A 6,067-nucleotide genomic window follows, 5' to 3' on the forward strand; every position below is an offset into this window, starting at 1 on the left:
TTGTCAAGCCCCAGCTTTGACACTTAATCTGTGTTTTGGGGAAAATTACTTAATTTCTCTGAGCTCTATTTCATATCTATCTTTAAATTTAGGAATAAGAAATACTTGTCTTATCTACCTCTTCAAGATATATATATGGAGATACCTCCACAAATTGTAAGGCTGTATGCAATTCGTGTTTTTCTAGTGTGTAATTAGCTAATAATAATAATCTTTTATTTTTTCATTTAAAAATACTGATATATTTAAGGAAAAGGAATCTGTTATTGAACTTTAATGGGGCAGTTTTTAAAAAAATATTTCCTAAAGCTATAGGAATACTTTTATTACATGATTATGTAATTAAGCATGAAAAAGTATTTTAAGTTACAAATAGCAAATTCTGTTTGATCTATTTCTTCATTTTGGCATATTTGGGAGATCTTAGTGTTGTTACCATTAGTAAGGTTTTAATTTGGCCTACTCAAAAAGTGTGTATTTCAGTTTCTGGTCAGTGACTTATTATGCTTATCAACATCAAATAATAATATTTATTAAATGGCAACATGAACTCTTTTATATTTTTAAATGAAAATATTTACAGTTGAAATCACCCCCCTGGGTGCTTTTTGTTTGCTTTAGTTGATTTTTTAATGATCTCATTATTTCTTAAACATTACCCTCTCCTTTGTAATTCATTTAAAAAGGAAAAGTAAAGCTCATACCATAGCAGATAAATTTCCAGAATCATTATCATTTCTTGTTTCAAAGTTGAAGTGTTTTTTGAAAAGAAATCTGTGCTTTTTCAACTTTGTTCAGAAACTAAAACAACGCCAGTGTTTGCCAAGTTGGAAAGTAAAATATTAGGAGAAAATTTAATTTCCAAGTTCCCAAAAGGTTGTGTAGAGGCAAATGAGGCAGATAAATTTAATTAATTTATTTTAAATAAAAATGACTTCAGCACCTTTTAGAAAAAAATCACCATTTCAACAAATGTGTTTTAAACGAAAGTGACAATATCTATTGCTTTAGAAACAGATATGAAAAAAAGTAAATCAACAATGATAAGCCCCACATAATAATCCTCAGTGAGTCAGTAGAGGTTATGACAACAGCAGCCTGAAGGGTACAAATCGGCTATTAAAATGTCTGAGTTCATTATGTGTACAAAAGCTTTGTATCCTACTGAGAGGAAAGAGCTGGGAATGGTACTTAGGGTCTATCTGTATTTCATTTTCAGAGAAGAGTTCAGTTTTAAGCAGTAACAGCACATCTGTAAGTTTTCAGTTTTATTCCATGAACTAAAACAAATAGCCCTGCTCCACAAAGAGGCAGAATCAAATGTCACTGGTTTGATCTATTTCAAAACATCTTGCTTCTAACAATTCTTTTCAAAAAGATGACATAGGAAGGGGAATCAAGAACTCATGGAAGTCCCATCCTGTGGCCAGAATTTCTGACACACCACACACAAGTTTGAAAGCTCTTGCAGATGAAGCTGCAAGGTAGAGTGATCCCAAACAAACACCTGTTGGAAATAGGAGCCCACCTGGATGAGGCCCAGAGAGCCATGCTCTTTATAAAGCTCATTCCCTATTGATGATCTCTTTGGCCATGAGTATCTGACATCCCAGTGATTGTGGCAGCCAGGACTTTATAGGACTAAACAACAAGTGAACAAAAGCATGCTGCTACCCAACTACTGTTCTAAGTAATACAAGGCCTGTGCTGCAATCAAGTGGAGAACATATAGTTTAAAACAGTGCAGTTTTTTCATGCACTTAGTGAGCATAAATAGAGAGGCTGGTGGTTATATACTAGGCTGTGCTAGTAAGATTCAAACATAAATCACAGGCTATGAATCCCTGCCTTCTTAGAGTTTTACAATACACTTCAAGAACTTAGGGTCTAGTTTTGGTAACTGAATTCTTGCCCATTAATGATCCTAGAGTAAAGCAGCTTTTTTTCCTGAATGTAGCTTAATTTCTAAGGTAATTTTGCACTTGTCATTTGATGTTCTCTGGTTTGATTTCCCTGGTACCAGAATACAATTTCTTCATTCCAGTAATTTTGGGGCAATAGATAGATCCCTGCCCCAGAAGATTGCCTGTTGTGCTGTGAAGACTAACCAGCAAGAAAGCAATGGTGGGACTTTGAGGGCTATGCCTTAAGAGAGTTCACCATGCCTGCATACTCTCTCTCTCTCTCTCTCTCTTTCACACACACACACACACACACACACACAGCTTTTTATTCTATTATTTACACACAGGACATGCTGATGTTTGTATGATATGATTTTTGTTTACCTCAACCACTTAATATGCCCTTTTATTTATATTTCTTTGATTGTTGAAGGCTTTTCACTATACAGTGACGCTTTCTAAAATGCAGATGCTTGCTGAATGAATCACCCCTGAATTTTATTCCTACTACAGTAGGGTGGTATGGTGACTATAAATGGTTTTAAGACCAAGCTCTGGAGTCAGAATGCCCAAGTTTGAGTCTTGGCTTCACTACTCACTAATTGTGCGACACTGAACACATTACCTGTGCACATCAATTTCCCAATTTGTGAAATGGGGGTGATGATAATCCTTGTACTGTGATCGTATTGTGTCAGAATGCCCAAGTTTGAGTCTTGGCTTCACTACTCACTAATTGTGTGACACTGAACACATTACCTGTGGACATCAATTTCCCAATTTGTGAAATGGGGGTGATGATAATACTTGTATTGTGATTGTGTAAGGGTTGATTGAGATGATACTGTTAAAAAACAGCCCAGAACCTGGCACATAGTACTACTCAATACATGTTAGCATTATTGTTAGTTATTATTATTATTATCATCAACATCATCATCATCGTTATCATCATCATTAATTATCCATACGCATCTCAGTTGGAACCAGAGATTAGTAGAAATAACACACTAGAAGTAGAGAGGGTTAGGAAGGCATACTTAGAGAAAGGGTGACAGCAGTTGGTAGGGCAGTTGGAAAGGCACTAAAGAAAAACTAAACGGATCACTTTCCCTCTTCACCCCAATACACTTCACTTACCTACATCCCAGCATGAGAAATATTTGATTCAGTAGTTAAAATTTAAAAATTTGTAGCAACATCTGGATTTAGTATTTTCTTTCCTTCTTCCTTTTTACTTCATTTTTATTTTCAAAAGATTCTTAGAAAAGAAAACAACGTTCATTCATTGTTTTCATACATTTGCATGGAGCATCCACTATGTGCTATTACTTTGCTAGGTGATGGCAATGGAGTAAGAAGTAAATTAGGTGGAGCCCTCCCTTCCCTATGTTCTCTGTCACTGGTCCACTCTAATACACCTGTTGTTGGGAACATGGTAAATAAATTCTTCCCGGAGTCAAACACTCAGGCTGGGGCTCCAAAGATCGAGGGTAGGCCCGGTAGTGGCTCTCTCCTATCTTCCCCACCCTTCCACATTTCTGCATACCATTACCTCTTCATTAACAAGGAGAAAGAGATTACTCTGTCATCCTGAATAACTGATAAGAATTATGAAGATGAGGAAAAGGAGAATGTCAGTTGGAAGTAGACTTACCATGAAATTAATGAAGTTTAAGTTTCAAGAATCCTTACTTGCCCAGGAGGCCTTGAGGCCCTCGGAGAGACCTTAATAATAGGTTCTTATAGTCATAAGTTTTCATAAAATTGGCAAAAGGAAGATATTTAATTAAGTTTCCTTAAAAGAGAGCCCTCATATGTTTCAGCCTGCCCCCCAATAAAAATGGTCCCCCCATGATAATGATGGTAATGACGATTACTAGCTATGTTATGTAGGCTTATTGGGTGCCAAACACAATGGTAAATTCTTCCCCTACTATCCAATTTAATCCTACTGTTCTTCAGGCTCTCACTAAGAGTGAGGATATAGAACTAGCAGCAAGTTTGAGAAACCAAGGTGGTAGAGGCAGCAAATTCTATGAACCATGACTTAATCCCCAAGATCAAAGATTCAGGAAGGTTTCTCTACAACAGTATTTCTTAACATGAGGTCCATAGATTTCCATGATATTCATGGACAATGCAGGAGTCCGTGAACTTAGCTAAGAAAAAAATACATCTTTATTTTCACTAACCTCTAACTGAAATTTAACATTCCTTCAATTATGGATGCAGTATCCAAATCACAGTAGTATTAGCAGTTCTTGTGATTTTGTCACCAATAGAAATTAAAAATATTTTCATAAGACATACAGCTGTTGCAGATATCTGGAAATATTATTTACGCTCAACACTGCTTCAAATTTTGGTAATTATTAGACCAGCTGCTAGAATTTTTAAATGTCTTAAGGTAGAAGCACATATATTACAGTAATGCAATTATTTTTTTTAACATTTTTATTGGAGTATAATTGCTTTATAATGGTGTGTTAGTTTAATGCAATTAGTTTTTAAAATATTTTTATAAATGTGTTTCAGCATAATTCATTTATTTTGTTATCCTATGCTTTAGTTGCATGTGTGTATGTAATAACAATATTCTGAGAAGAGTGAGTCGATTCCACAGGACTGCTAATAGAGGTCATGGCACAAAATGGAAAGATTGAGGATACCTGCTCACTTCCACTTCTGGTAAGAATGAGGACCAGAGACCACATTTATTCACCTCCCTTCAACAACAAGAAATGGGCAACATATACAAAACAACAGTTTTCAGATATTGGATAATAGGCAGTATAATACAATGATACCTTATGTAAAGAAAAAAAAAAATGAGGCAAGCCCTGTGATTGTTTCAGCTTACTGCCCCAAGAATTTCCAGGAAAGGGGACCTCAAACAGATCCCAGTAGTCTCCCTGAACTGAAGAGATGGAGTTGAGAATTCAGGGAAGCCAAAGAGGTTAGAATTTGTAGGACAGAGTACTAGAGAGGACAGAGCTGTACACAGAGAGGACTTCTGAGATCTCTGAAGCTTTCTCCTTAAGTGTTCTCCTTGATTCTGCTCAGCACAAGGATGTGATGAAACCACCTTATGTGGAGAAAGGACTTACAAAGGACAGGTGAAACAGTCCCAAGAGATCACACAACACTTGTAATAATATTTGTTCCTAACAGCCAGAGTGGAAAAACCTTGTAATACACAGGGCTTTGGGTAGAGTACTCAGAATTGTATTGCTTTAGTAGCACTGAAAAATTAGCCTTAAACAAAAGGCTGCTCTGGTCCCCCATTAAAAAAAGCTTGGAGGCAAGCCTGGAAAAGCTTACCAGGTAATTTATTTGAGTCACAGAACAAAGCTCAAACATATTTAAAAGAATATAAAAATATACACCATCCAAAAAAGTAAAATTTGTGTGTCAAGCATCCAATAAAAATTTACTGCAAAGAAGTAAGATACAGCCATTATTAGGAGAAAAGATCAATCAATACCAAAGACTCAGAAATGACACCAATGAAAGAATTAGCACACAAGGATATTAAAATAATATTATAAGTATATTCCATATGTTCAGAAAAGTAAAAGAAAGCATGAGCATGTTAAGGAGAGGCATGGAAGATATTTGAAAATATCCAAATAAAGCACAGAAATGAAAAAAGAACTGAGATTTAAAAATACATAGAATGAGATTGGACACTACAGAAGAAAAGATTAGTGAATTTGAAGACATGGCAATAGAAAATAATCATAATGAAACACACAGAGGAAAAAAAGACTGAAAAATTTAAAAATGAAGAGAGCATCAGTGAGGTATAGGAAAATTTCAAGCAGCCTAATATATTTGTTATTGGAGTCCTCAAAAGGGAGGGAGTTATAGAAAAAAATATTTGAGGAAATAAAGGGTGAAAATTTTATAAATTTGATGAAAAATATAAACCCAGAGATCCAAGAAACTATTTCAATGAATACCAGGCTAAGAACATGAAGAAAACTTCATCAAGGCATATCATAAACATAAATTGCCAAAACCAGTAATAAAAAGAAAAATTTTAAAGTAGCCAAAGAAGAAGAAAAGTACATACAGGGGAAGAAAGATAAGAACAATCTCAGACTTCTCATTAAAAACAATGCAAGCCAGAAGATAGAGAAGCAACATCTTTAAAGTAC

Source organism: Eschrichtius robustus, chromosome 1 (assembly GCF_028021215.1).
Source record: "Eschrichtius robustus isolate mEscRob2 chromosome 1, mEscRob2.pri, whole genome shotgun sequence".
NCBI classification, from domain to species: Eukaryota; Metazoa; Chordata; class Mammalia; order Artiodactyla; family Eschrichtiidae; genus Eschrichtius; species Eschrichtius robustus.